Below are 15,209 nucleotides of genomic sequence, written 5' to 3'. Positions count from 1 at the left end.
GTTCCAAACTTGGAAATTGGGGTGGTGTGCAACACACAACATAATTGCAGGCAACGACAAATTTAAGGTGCATCTGAAAGATTTCTGATCGCGCCAAACCTAGAAGTGACTGAAAACATCACAAAATACATCACTAAAAGGGTGCAATGGGGCAGGGCACACTTTTACACACTCCGCTGACAAGCACAAGGGCTGGGAACAGAACCCCCGCACAAAGTGGTTGTCAACTGTAAAACTTTCAAAAGCTACAAAAGTCACCGTTAAAAATGAGTCCTGTTGACGAATATGTAAAATAAAATAATTTTTGAGGCTTTTGAAAACATTTTGTATTTTCAGGAACCGTGGAGGCTATGAGAAAGTGGGGAATTTTGATACAGTGGTGCCCCGCAAGACGAATGCCTCGCAAGACGGAAAACTCGCTAGACGAAAGAGTTTTCCGTTTTGGAGGTGCTTCGCAAAACGAATTTCCTATGGGCTTGCTTCGCAAGACGAAAATGTCTTGCGAGTTCCTGCGGGGTCCCCCCCCTTTTCTAAGCTGCTTATCCGCTTATCTGCTAAGACGATAAGCCGCTAAAAGCCGCTAATAGCGCTAATAGTGCTAATCCGCTAATCCGTCAATGGGCTTGCTTCGCAAGACGAAAAAACCGCTAGACGAAGAGAATCACAGAACGGATTCTTTTCGTCTTGCGAGGCACCACTGTATTATAAACCTTTTGAAAATGTCTAACCTTCTGAAAATTAGTGAAATCCTAACCATTCAAGCTTCATAAAATTGCAAAAGGTTTGCAATGTTCCTCAAACTTTTGGCAGTCTTGGGACTCAGCTGCACTGGCAAAGATAAAGCGCTTTATATGCGTTATAGGAGCATTATAACACTGTGGCACCAGATGGCGCTGTTTTTGCCAACCCGATTTCTCATACAGTGGTGCCTTGCAAGAAGAAATTAATTCGTTCCGCGAGTTTTTTCGTCTTGCGGTTTTTTCCGTCTTGCGAAGCATGGTGTCGGAAAAGTTTTGGAAAAGCTTCAAAAATCACCAAAGTCTTCAAAAACCTCAAAAAAGGCTACCACACCACGTGCTATGAGTTGCTCCTCGAAGTCAAGTCGCAACTGTATTAATGGTTTTAAGAAAAAGGAAACAAACTTGCAAGACGTTTCTGTCTTGCGAAGCAAGCCCATAGGGAAAATCGTCTTGCGAAGCAACTCAAAAAAACAAAAACCCTTTCGTTTTGCAAGTTTTCCGTCTTGCGAGGCATTTGTCTTGCGAGGTACCACTGTACAAAGTTTACAACGTGTTTAACTGCAATGCTTCTTTGATGATCCAGCCTTGGTCAGATTTATTTATCTTCTTTCTCTGTTGTGGAATCCAAAGGATCCAAGTGATCTTACTGAAGGTAGCCATTTCCCACAATTTAATGGACCATTCTCTTCACCCTCCTCTATTATTTTGCATATTGCATTCTTGCCCCTGATACCACCATAGGAGCCAACTCTTAGGATCTGAGGTCCCTTCGCCCCCCATAAAATATTTGAGACGATTGGGACCCCCAAAGTTGATGGACATTGCCATTCAAATGGGGTGTGCGCACCGTGTCATGTCATCAATTAAGCAGGGTGGGGCGTACCTGGGCCCCAAAATATTTTTTATCAGGTTGCCCCTCCCCGGACACCACTGATACGAAGGGATTTATTTTATTTTATTTTAACTCTCAATTGTTGGGACAACAAGGTGGCAAACTTTTCATTATGATCGGTCAGGCCGCTGGCAGAATGAGTTTGATATCAAAGGCCTTAATGGCATGACAAATAATCTTGGGTGTTTCATTTCCTAATTTCCGTTGTTTTAAATTATTAAACACAGGGGAATTTGAGCAATCAGAAGTGAGGGAACTTAGCCGAGTTGACAGGTGGCACAAATTAGTGGCTGCCTCGTTAGCGCTGGCACTGAGGTTTTATCAGCCTGTTGGAATGAGAGGGAGCAAAGATGTAGCCTTCCCTAATCACCGTGTGGTATGCCAAGAATTAGAATGTTGTGTAATTTGCTTTTTGTAGCGACTAAGGTGGATTTTGTACGGAATCCAGGAGAGCTTTTATGGACTTAGCAGCCTCTGTGCGCAGTGATGTGTGGTTCAAATGGCAAAGCAGAGGAAACAAAAGAGAGGTTGATAATCAGTTATTAAAGTTGGAACAATGGAACTGCGCATCCTTGATTTCAGCCATGCAGCAGATTTGATATGACGGCAAACTCAAGCATTTGTAGACTCTGTGTTGCATAAGGGATGTGTTCTGGTAACGTGCACAGGGATTGCATAGCACGCTAATTATTTATACATAATATGTGGCTCCATGAATGCCCAGAGCAAAAATTGGGCTGATCTGTTGCGTTGTTTCACTCTGTTAATACTTGTGGCCGGGGGATAAGCCGGGGGGAGTTGTTTTAAGACAACAGAATTTGGAAACATACAATGCGTGCCGTGCTTTTTTGGACAGTGGTGAATGTGAGTTGAATGGCAAATGTGCATAAAGTCCAGCAACAGCGCACAGACTTTGTTAAGAACGTGAACAAATGAATGGCTGGCTAGATGAGGAAAATTGGTGGGTGCCGACTGCTCAAGAGCCCTACACCCCAGGGAGGACTCGGAATAAGAAGATTTAGACCCTGGATTTCTACCATTGTAATAATAATAATAATAATAATAATAATAATAATAATAATAATAATAATAATAATAATTTATTATTTATACCCCACCCATCTGGCTGAGTTTCCCCAGCCACTCTGGGCGGCTCCCAATCAAGTGTTAAAAACATACAGCATTAAATATTAAAAACTTCCCTGAACAGGGCTGCCTTCAGATGTCTTTTGAAGATAGGATAGCTGCTTATTTCCTTCATATCCGAAGGGAGGGTGTTCCACAGGGTGGGCGCCACTATCGAGAAGGCCCTCTGTCTGGTTCCCTGTAACCTCACTACTCGCAGTGAGGGAACCGCCAGAAGGCTCTCAGCGCTGGATCTCAGTGTCCGGGCTGAACGATGGGGGTGGAGACGCTCCTTCAGGTATACAGGACCGAGGCCGTTTAGGGCTTTAAAGGTCAGCACCAACACTTTGAATTGTGCTCGGAAACGTACTGGGAGCCAATGCAGATCTCTCAGGACCGGTGTTATGTGTCCTCGGCGGCCACTCCCAGTCACCAGTCTAGCTGCCACATTCTGGATTAATTGCAGTTTCCAGGTCACCTTCAAAGGTAGCCTCACATAGAGTGCATTGCAGTAGTCCAAGCAGGAGATAACCAGAGCATGCACCACTCTGGCAAGACAGTCTGCGGGCAGGTAGGGTCTCAGCCTGCGTACCAGATAGAGCTGGTATTGTGGGCTGCACCGCTGCAAACTGCAGCTGGGAAGTTTTATTTTCTTGCCTGGCGTTTTTATGTAGGGGAGCAATCAAAAGATCCTGCAGTTTAAAGTGGTGCAGTCTGTTCTGCAACCTCATACCCATCTCAACCCAGCCACAGAAAACCTACCCAAAGGGAATGTTCATGATTCATACAGTCATTATGTTTTGTCTCTTTTTTTTGTGTCTGAAAGTTAACATGAGCAAACTGCGCTTATCTTTTGTTTCTTCAAGGTTCTTAATCATTATGGTGCCATTTGACTTAATTTGCTTTTTATTCATTTTTTCTGTAGGTTGGTTAAAATGTTTAATTATTAGTTATGTTTACACCCAGTATTTTTTTTCTGAAAAAAAATATTAATTACCTCCTATTTATTTATTTAACATAGGAAAGCCATTCCAGCTGGCATACTTCCAAAGAGAAACATTCCAGCAATATCCATTTGAGAAAATTGTTGTCATTGTTTTGCACCTGAAAGGGCCAGATTACATTACATGATTCATACGTTTATTAATTTTTTAAAAAAGTATGCTGAAACTGAGCATTTTTATTTTGAAGAAAAAACTGCCAAGTAGCCCCAATTTAGAATGCACACCAACATGGATTGGGGCCCTGTGCCAGTTTCCTGATGAAAGTCGTACTGCCAGTCATCTCAAATGTATTTAGTACATTTGGGGACAAATAGCAGGGGCAGGGGGAAGCGGGTGGCACTGTGGGTTAAACCACAGAGCCTAGGACTTGCCGATCAGAAAGTCGGTGGTTCAAATCCCCGTGACGGGGTGAGCTCCTGTTGCTCGGTCCCTGCTCCTGCCAACCTAGCAGTTCGAAAGCACGTCAAAGTGCAAGTAGATAAATAGGTACCGCTCCGGCGGGAAGGTAAATGGTGTTTCCGTGCGCTGCTCTGGTTCGCCAGAAGCGGCTTAGTCATGCTGGCCACATGACCCAGAAGCTGTACGCCAGCTCCCTTGGCCAATAAAGCGAGATGAGCGCCGCAACCCCAGAGTCGGTCACGACTGGACCTAATGGTCAGGGGTCCCTTTACCTTTTCTATATTGATTACAGAATGTGAGTGGTTGCTGGCATTGGTTTGCGACTATCTGTTCCCACCTAGAGGTAGGAATAGAACTCACATCCGCAAGCCTGTGAAAGTCAATAAGGGGAAACATTTTGGGGGAGAGACCAGAGCTGGGTGCCAGGCCCTCACCTCTCGCCAAATGCTCCCAGGGGCTCTTGCATGGCCCGAGCCCCTGGATTCCTTTAACAGAATACGCTTGCAGCAGCAGCATTGGAGGGGCAGGCACAGCCAATCCATATCCCCTCCACCAACCAAATTTAACCAATGCCTAACCGCAACCTTACAAGTTGTGACAATTTTGCTACGCAGTAGTCAAAAAACTAAATGGCACCGGCCAATCAGCCAATTGGAAAAATTCCTACCAGGCCAAATCGAACCCCCGACCTTCTGATCGGCAAGTCCTAGGCTCTGTGGTTTAAACCACAGCGCCACCCACGTCCCCTGTAATCAATATAAAGGTAAAGGTAAAGGTACCCCTGCCCGAACGGGCCAGTCTTGACAGACTCTGGGGTTTGTGCGCCCATCTCACATCTATTGGCCGGGGGCCAGCGCTGTCCGCAGACACTTCCGGGTCACGTGGCCAGCGTGACAACGCTGCTCTGGCGAGCCAGAGCCGCACACGGAACGCCGTTTACCTTCCCGCTGGTAAGCGGTACCTATTTATCTACTTGTCCCCGGGGGTGCTTTCGAACTGCTAGGTGGGCAGGCGCTGGGACCGAGCAGCGGGAGCGCACCCCGCCGCGGGGATTCGAACCGCCGACCTTTCGATCGGCAAGCCCTAGGCGCTGAGGCTTTAGCCCACAGCGCCACCCGCGTCCCCGTAATCAATATAGTTGTGGCCAAAAAATTATGCCAAAAATCTTACACAAAAATTCTGTGTGACTTGTGTTTTATTTGAGGGTCGCTTGGGGACCTCAATATGCAATCACTGTTGCACACATGCCTTTGAAAATAATGCAGGTCTGCTGCCAGGCAGGCTTTAAACAAGCTCGACTGGTTGTCTTTTCCCACCCCCACCCCTATTCAACTTTCCCCTTGGTGCTAGTTTGGAGTGTGTTTCTGCCCTTTATTAAAACTACAGTGGTTCCTCGCAAGATGAAAAGAATCCGTTCTGTGATTCTCTTCGTCTAGCGGTTTTTTCGTCTGCGAAGCAAGCCCATCGACGGATTAGCGCAATTAGTGGCTTATCGGCTTATCGGATCAGCTGATATGCGGCTTAGCGGCTTAGAAAAAGGGGGGGAAGGAAAAAAAAAACTTGCAGGAACTCGCAAGACATTTTCGTCTTGCGAAGCAAGCCCATAGGAGATTCGTTTTGCGAAGCACCTCCAAAACGGAAAACTCTTTCGTCTAGCGAGTTTTCTGTCTTGCGAGGCATTCATCTTGCGGGTCACCACTGTATGTATCTGTTTGGGCAAATCAGCCAGTATGTGATCAATGGCTGGTTTTGTTCCACCCACACCCCTTTCTTTGTGATCCAAGTATATCTCAAAGGCCCTCTCTAAAGACACAGAACTCGCCCTAGGATAGTATTGTTTATGGAATAGCACTTGAGATTGCAGGTGGGGAATTGCAGAATTATAAGCTCCCCCCTAAGAAGTTCCTTGCATATATCCAAAATAATAAATGACCCTGTTATACACTGTTCTGTGTGCAATGGTTCTATAATATCACCTGCTCCCCAAGTAGGGAAACTTCAAACCCATAATCTGAAGTGAGCTTGGTTTTGTTCTGTTTTGTTTTTGTTTTCAAGATAATGATGATAAACTAGTTGGCAAGATCTTCTTAGGATGACTTCTAGAGGTTTCAGAAACCAGAGGGTTTATTTCTCGTTATGAGTTATTTCTCATTAGCATTCTCCTCGCTGCAAAAGATCTTGTAGAAACATCGCCATGATTCAGAATGTAACAGACAAAATGAGCAAATAAGCACATGAACAAGGATTCAATTAAGGATTTGCTTAATTTATTTAAGCCCATCAGCATTGCAAGGCCCTATTGCATGGCCCAGAGAGTCTTTTGAATCATTTACAGAATTTGCAACTTGTTGTGATGCCCACAACACTAGGACTATGATAAAATTCAAGGTCTAAGGTCAAATTCCTGCCTCACAGTTGCAATGGCAGCTTACATTGGAAAGGCCACTTGGGCATGGTTTGAAAGCATGGTTTAAAAGTTGTGAACTCGAATCAGTTCACTGAGCAGATTAATCATCAAACTTTGCCTGATTAAACTGGTGAAAATCAATTTGAGACTTCGTGCTTTAAGGCTGTTTTGGTTTTAGTGTGTTCATTTTGTAGGCAATGAAAATTACCATAGTGAAGATGTTGCTCTGATAGTGGAACCCTTCTATCATTGCACTCTGACCACGGATAGCTTATTCGAGCTGGTGAACCACCTCACTGGTGGCTACCGCTTACATTTCGGTTTTTAGAAATGCTAAAACTTATCTGAAAACAGATAATCCACTGGCAGATCTTGAACTGGTTGTCAGATCAAATGCTTCTGTGCAAAACAAAACACGAACTTTGAAAAAAGCCAGCTCCTTCACTCGCGCCAAGAGGTAGCTCAGATTTATGTCCCTGATCTTGCATCTATTTGAGAAAGTGAGGAGAAGAAACCACATTAAGTGCCAATCAACAGTGTATTTATTGACCTATAAAATATACAGCTACAAGTATGCAAAAGCTGACTGAAGGCAGATGCTCAAGAATATCAAAGCAAAGCAAGCCACAAAGCCTATGGAAAAATACAAGGTGCAGACAATAACTGTGGAACCATCTTGAAACAGAAGATGGGATGTTTGGGGTTTTTTTGCATTTTAAAAAGAATGTTTATTAAAGATTTTCTTGGGTTACAAAAGTGGATGCTTTTGCCATTGAGAAAATGTCTCAGGGGCAGTTGGCTCTATTTCAGCCCCAGTTTTAGATGCCGGAGGACTCTTGCGTGACATTTAGGTAAAAGGTAAAGGGACCCCTGACCATTAGGTCCAGTCGTGACCGACTCTGGGGTTGCGGCACTCATCTCGCTTTATTGGCCGAGGGAGCCGGCATACAGCTTCCGGGTCATGTGGCCAGCATGACTAAGCCACTTCTGGTGGACCAGAGCAGCACACGGAAACGCCATTTACCTTCCCGCTGGAGTGGTACCTATTTATCTACTCGCACTTTGACATGCTTTCGAACTGCTAGGTTGGCAGGAGCAGGGACCGAGCAATAGGAGCTCACCCCATCGCGGGGATTCGAACCCCTGACTTTCTGATCGGCAAGTCCTAGGCTCTGTGGTTTAACCCACAGCACCACCCGTGCGACACTCTTATACAATCCGCAACCATTTCGAACGGGGCTTCTGTTCCTGGCCCCCACAAGTGTTGTCAGAGTGTGTATAAGCGCCCCACCCTGTTATGCCCCATTAGGCCCCGCCCCCATCCCTCCCTTTTAGTGATTTGTTTAGTGACGTTTTCGGGTCATTTCTGGGCTCGTCGTGCGTACGCAACCACACATCATTTGGGCGCACATTAATCGGTCGTTGCCTGTACATAATCACGGAGGAAAAGGTGTGTGAAGACCATAGGCGTGTTTAGTTTAGCATGTGCGCACGCTTTGAAATGCCATAATCGGGAGCAGTTTGGAAGGCGTTGCAGAGAATGCCAGTGCCGGGAATTTTAGCACCACTGCAGGGCTCAGGCTTCTCTATGTAGCTGCAAGCAGCGCTTTCGTTTCTGGGGGGACGCAGGGGGACGCATACCCCTAAATGTTTTGTGAATCAAAGTGTGGCCTCATTGAGGGGCTGTATTTCAATAAGAGTAGGAAAATGAGAGCACCCCTAAACATTTTTAGGGGGGAAAATCCCTGGCTGCAAGTGAATCAGAAGTGCAGATCTTCCACAAGATGGATTCAGAGTCCTGCTCCTTGGAATCAGTGCATCTCTTTGGAAAACCATGGGCCTTGCCAGTGGCTGAAAAGCCATAGATGGGCAGAGGGCAGCACTTTTTGTTTCCTGCAGGCGTTTGGTTGGTCACTTCGAGAACAGGATGTTGGAGTAGATGGCCTTATCCACAGGCTCTTATGTTCTGAAGTAACTGTACTGGGTCTATCCTTTCCAAAATACAGTGGTACCTCGGGTTAGATACGCTTCAGGTTACATATGCTTCAGGTTACAGACTCCGCTAACTTTGCTTCAGGATGAGAACAGAAATCGTGCTCTGGCAGTGCAGCAGCAGCAGGAGGCCCCATTAGCTAAAGTGGTGCTTCAGGTTAAGAACAGTTTCAGGTTAAGAACGGACCTCCGGAACGAATTACCGTATTTTTCGCTCCACAAGACGCACTTTTTTCTTCCTAAAAAGTAAGGGGAAATGTCTGTGCATCTTATGGGGTGAATGCGTGGTCCCTGGAGCCAAATTGGCCAGTGGCAAAAAGCAGATCATGCTTTTTTTTTTTTGAAAGAGGGAAGTGGGTGTTGAAACAAAGCCGCTGATCGTTTGCCGATCGGGGAGTGAGATAAGGGCCGCTAGAGATAAAGGAGGCTGCCTGGGAGGGGGGAGGTAAAGACAGCGAACATGCAAAGGGGGGGGAAACAGGAAGACTAAAGCAATAAGGAGAGAAATCAGAAGAAAAGAAGGAGCAAAAACTTTCCCAGCTAAGGAAAAGACACTAAGGCAAACAAGAGGGAAGGGCGTGTGAAAGGAAACAGCTGATTGGTGGGATCAGGAGAGAGATAAGGGACACTAGCTGAGGCTGCCTGGGGGGGGGAGGTAAAAGCCCATGGATCCTCAGGATTTTTACATTGGGTCACCCCAAATTCACCATCAGATCACATAGCATGTCCATTGGCTACAGCCTGCACCAAAAAAATCATGCACCCACTGTTGCCTGGGGCCACAATGGTGCAAAACCGTGGTTACAAAGCACGGATCCACATGGATCCTCAGGATTTTTGCATTGGGCTACCCCAAACTCAACATCAGATCACATGTCTGTGGCCACAGGATGAACCACAAAAATCATACATCCACTGTTTCGTTCAGAATATTTTTTTTCTTGTTTTCCTGCTCTAAAAACTAGGTGTGTCTTATGGTCAGGTGCGTCTTATGGAGCGAAAAATACGGTAGGTACTTAACCTGAGGTACCACCGTATGACCGGGTTCCCTGCCCTTTTCTGTTCTGTTGTTGGGCATGCAAGAAACCTTGTACGCATGCTAAAGCCACGATCCATCCTACAGCATGCAAAACCTTTTTGCCTTCTGTTAGGGGAGGAAAAGCAAAGTGGGAGGTCGACCCACTGTCGTTGCAGTGACCTTTCTGAAATGCCAGTGGCCGAAAATCAAATGGCGCCGAGAAACGGAAAACACTTCCCTGTGCTTGAAAGAGATGCATCCCGATTTCATCTCCGAGTCAGAGAATGGGGTCGTTTTGTTCAAACTTAATAGGCATGACTTACTTTTAAGCCAAGGAAATCCAGTGCTTTGGAATAAATCCGACCTCACTCCTTTCCGATGCGGAAACTGTGAAACGGCCACAGAGCTAAGATGGTCCAGCAGCTCCACATATAGGACTCCCTTTTCCTGCATTGTGGGCTGCATTTGCAATAGGAGTCGAAGGCACAGGTTTTGCACAGCAAAGTTGCCAATTAAATTAGTTTGCTATTCTCTAGTTATGCAACTTTATCAGGAGGGCGAATTAAAAATAATCCACCATGCTTGAATGAAGCAGCAACAATATGCTGCCGGGCACAAATTTGATTAATGTTTGTCCTGTTGGGAGTACAATAATCAATCCTAGTGCTGCAACATGACCTCTTTTATTTAAATCTGACATTGGGGCTGAGGGGGATTTCCAGTCTACCAGAAATGTGGCTTACGTCTTTAACTTGGATAAAACACTGCTAGATGTATTTATAGTTTATATTTGTATGCTGCCATTCTTCCTGAGGGGTGTGTGGTATATTTCATCCACAAGAATCCCGTGGGACTGGTGTGATCAATATTTGAGCCATGGAAGTTGGCCATTTTGTCGCCAGACGGCTTTCTCTCTCTGATTAAGCTCAGTGGAACTGGTGGGTGACCATTTCAATGATACCCTCCACCCCCAAAAAAACCTATTACTTCTGATTTTGCCAACTATTAATTGATTTTTATTTTTGCTAGACTTGTATGATCATAGAATCATAGAAATGTAGAGTTGGAAGAGACCTCCATCGGTAGAAAAAGCACCCTCTAGGATAAAAGCATGATCAAAGACTATCATGTTTGAAAATGAACTTTATTAGAATAACAATAAAAAAATATTTATCAATTTATTTTTCTAACTGGGTTTCTGCGGAAGGGGAACTGGGCAAAGGCAGGGGCGAGCTGTATTGGAGCTGCTGGCCTCACTGCTATCGTTGCCTGGAAGAGAAAAAATTCTTAATTTTCCCATTTATTATTACGTTCATAACCCATCTTTCCTGCAAGGATCTCCAGGTAGCTTATGCTATCCTCCCTCCCTCCCTCCCTCCCTCCCTCCCTCCCTCATCCCATCCCCACAACAGCTCTGTGAGGTAGATCAAGAGGCAGTGAGTACCCAAGGCCGCTCATTAAGTTCCATGGGTGAGGTGGGATTTGAACCCGTGTCCCCAAGTCCTAGTCCAGCGGTCTAACTTGGGTTGCCAACCCTTTGAACCCATGGGCACACCTGCAAACCTGAGAGACTGCAGTAGGCACTACACCATAATGAAAAAGCACAGACGTAAAGAGAAATCGTTCTCTCTCTTTAAAAGGGATGTCCCTGAATAATTCTTGAATCAGGAAGCTGCCTCCCCACCCCACCGTGATCCAGATTCTTTCTGGCCTCCCTGTTCCTGATGAACAAAGATCAACACTCACCATCCATATTGGCATTGGCGGCATCCATCCCCTGGTTCCACTGTTTTACGTAAAGAGTTCTTACAGTGGTGCCCCGCAAGACGAATGCCTCGCAAGACGGAAAACTCGCTAGACGAAAGAGTTTTCCGTTTTGGAGGTGCTTCACAAAACGAATCTCCTATGGGCTTGCTTCGCAAGACGACAATGTCTTGCGAGTTCCTGCTGGTTTCCCCCCTTCCCCCCCTTTTCCTAAGCCGCTTATCGGCTGATCCGATCAGCAGATAAGCCGCTAAAAGCCTCTAAAAGCCGCTTATCAGCTGATCCGCTAATCCTTCAATGGGCTTGCTTTGCAAGACGAAAAAAACCGCTAGATGAAGAGAATCACAGAACGGATTCTTTTCGTCTTGCGAGGCACCACTGTATCTTCATTAACTCTTCTGATCTTTCATAACATTAACTTCGTCATCCCATCAGCCTTCCAATATCTCTTCCTCCTCGCAGACCAGGGGATGGATTTTGGGGGCACGACAGCAGGAGGCCAGCAGCTCGCCCGGCCTGCACAGATTTCAAAACCTAGGGAAGAAGAGGGAAAACAGATAGTCAGGAACTGGATTCAGGTTCCTTCCTTGACACTCTCTATCTCTGCGCTGAATTCAGGGCACCTAGCAGCTGAACTTGCTTTCAAAAACCTCTCATGGAGAGTGCAGCAAGTAGTTGAACCCACTGAGGAGGGCATCTTGTCAAAGGACCCTCCAAAACTGGGAGGTGCCCTTCCTGTGATGATGCCCACAAGGGAGAAGGCAAGCCATTTCCCTCAAAGCATCTAAGGGGGCCCTGAGGACAATCGTTAAAAATTAATCTAACCATGACCTGGTTCCCTATGTTTCTAAATCTTAAGGGATAGCAAAAGAAACAGACTGTGGAAAGAATAAGAGATCCTACCTGCAAGCGAGATGAAGAAATCTTCATTTTTTTCCAGCAAACAAAATTCACACCAACCACTACTTTTCTGCCAACTATCCTCAAATAGTTGCTCTTCCCAAAGTCCTCAGCCAAGTCACTCAGCAGGCGGACGTGTCACAATGGAGGACATGACACTGTTAACTTTAGCTCCCTTGCTTAACAATGGGCATTGTTCCCCTTAATATTCATTTTTCAAATATGTCTTTCAGTGGGTTAAGTGGTTTTATTCAATTTATTTAGCAAAGATCTAGAGCTGGCTTCATCCAGCAAGGTGCATTTCTGGACAGGACAGGAAACACCTTGCAAACACACACACTTTTCAACATGGCGGGGTCACCAAGGTAAAACACTTCCGGCCAAGACTATGGATGCTGTTTCTCACTTAATAGTTAAAAATAACGCTTCTCAACACCCTGTAGTAATCTGTCAGTATTATGATGGAGAGGAGCAGGACGTCACCCTTAGACCTCCTCATCCCGTTTCTTTCAGTTTCTGCCCAGTATGTTCTGCCAATAAACAGCTTCCCTTAGGCTGCAATGAAGTGAAATGTTATGTGTTTGTGGGTGCCAGACTCCCCTTTGTCATGAGTTTCTGGGTGCCTGGAATTGAGCCCTTGGATTCAGCCAATGGCTTTACAGTATTTCTAAGAGATCCAAGATTTGGGAGCAGGAGGTCATGCAAGTTCAGTTCTTTGTATATGCCCAGCAAAACATGTTGAATCTTTGAGAATATTCTGGGGTTTAATATTTAATTTCCTGGACGGAATACAAGAAAAGTAGTCTGCTAGATTACTTTCACAAAGCTGATATTGGCTGGCAAAAGCAAAGCTAATTTTAAAGCAGATAATGGTGAAAATAACAGATCTGTGCAACTGCCTCTCAGAAATTGCCTAAATGCTATCTTATTCTGTTTTAACCTGCCCCACATTCATTCTCTCTCTCTCTCTCTCTCTCTCTCTCTCTCACACACACACACACACACACACACACACACACACCACCGTTATAGTCCTTGTGAAATATATCCTTATCTAGTGAGGGGAAAAATTAACTCCCTTAAGAGAGTTTCCGGATTTTCCCTTTCTCAACGTACAGTGGTGCCCCGCAAGACGAATGCCTCGCAATACAAAAAACTTGCTAGACGAAAGTTTTTTCCGTTCGTGATTTGCCTCGCAAGACGAATTTCCCCTATGGGCTTGCTTCGCAAGACGAAAACGTCTCGCGACTTTTTTTCTTTGACTAAAAACAAAGACATGTTTTGTTTATAAAGTTAATTTATTTTTCCCTTAAATTTTTGAACTGCTCTTTACAGTATGTGTGACTTTAAAGAGCAGTTAATAAACTGTTGTTGTACCAAATTTGGCTTTGTTTGGACTCTTTTTGACCATAGGAACGCATTAATTGATTAATTAATTAATTGAAAAATTCGCTAGACGATTAATTAATTAATTGAAAAATTCGCTAGACGACAAAAATTGCGGAACGAATTAATTTCGTCTTGCGGGGCACCACTGTACTTCATCGTATTGTTGTGCACAATATTTCACCACATCCACCTGTAACCGTAGCAACACGTGTTAATCTACAGGGAAATGTAATTCTGCGAAGTCCTGTTTACATTTGCACAACTCCTTCATTCAGACTCTTGCAGCGCACAACTGTCCCAATGCTACCGTCAGAAAGACAGCCTTGTAGCTAAAGCAGGTTTCTATTTTAAGGACTGTCCAGCCCAAACCCAACTGAAAGATAAAGAACTAGGAGCAGAGGCACTGAATTTGAGGATCTGCAATAAGCACAGTGGTTCTTAAGCTTCTTCCCCTGGGCCACACTTTCAAAGCGCTCAAATGTCCTGATTTCATCGGGACATCACGAATCAGCCTCTATTCCCAGAATCGACTGCCCCGATTTTGCTCCCCTGCGCTGGTTGTGCCAGAGTGAGGGACCCAAAAACGGACATTAGGAGACTTGGCACTGGCTGGAGTGGCCTTCAGGCAGACCATACCAGTGGAGGGAGGGAGGGGTCAGTGGGCAGGCAAGGAAGGAGGGAGTGATGGGGTCAGTGGGGTGTGTGTGTGTGCCCCTAATTGCCCTCCCAAAATGTTGGGGTGTATGCACTTTCAGAATAAACATTTGCTTGTGCCACACCAAATTTTAAATTGATAAGAAATACTTTTGGAAAACAAAAAAAGCAACTCCTGTCAGTGCTTGATTTATAACATAGAACACAACTGCTTGATAATGTGATCATGTGGAACCATGACTCATAGCTATCCTCATATTGTCAGCCAACTTTCTTTTTTGGAGATTTCCTTAGACCTCCTAAGGTAAAGATAAAGGGACCCCTGACTGTTAGGTCCAGTCGTGGATGACTCTGGAGTTGCGGCACTCATCTCGCTTTATTGGCCGAGGGAGGCAGCGTACAGCTTCCGGGTCATGTGGCCAGCATGACTAAGCCGCTTCTGGCGAACCAGAGCAGCGCATGGAAACGCCGTTTACCTTCCCGCCAGAGCGGTACCTATTTATCTACTTGCACTTTGACGTGCTTTCGAACTGCTAGGTTGGCAGGAGCAGGGACCGAGCAACAGGAGCTCACCCCGTTGATTCGAACTGCTGACCTTCTGATCGGCAAGCCCAAGGCTCTGTGGTTTAGACCACAGCGCCACCTGCGTCCCTTTTTGGACCTGCTACTGGTGTTGAATTAAACAAGTCTTCTCCAATGCTCTGTTCGAAAGGAGATTCTGGATCACAACGGGGTTGTCCTCAGTATCACTTGATGCTCTTCCTCTCATTTTGAGAAGATACCTACAAGGGTCTTTATTTCTGTAGATAATGCATATACCATTTTAGTGTGGTTCTGGAGATCTTTCCCCATTTCCATCAATGGACCATCAAGGTCCATTTTTGGCTCACCCTCCTGAAGGGAGCCCTTCCTTGCGTGGCCAGGT

General features: G+C 45.4%; 1 long non-coding RNA gene across 1 annotated transcript in view; it reads left to right on the top strand.

The window, feature by feature from the left end:
- LOC309533932 overlaps positions 1–15,209 on the top strand; it is a 159,567-nt gene that overhangs the window by 125,800 nt on the left and 18,558 nt on the right. The window lies entirely within an intron of this gene.

Source organism: Podarcis vaucheri (genome assembly GCF_965113315.1).
Source record: "Podarcis vaucheri genome assembly, chromosome: 6".
Lineage (NCBI taxonomy): Eukaryota > Metazoa > Chordata > Lepidosauria > Squamata > Lacertidae > Podarcis > Podarcis vaucheri.
Note: the sequence above shows the minus strand (reverse complement) of the source record. Positions and strands in the feature narration are given on the sequence as shown.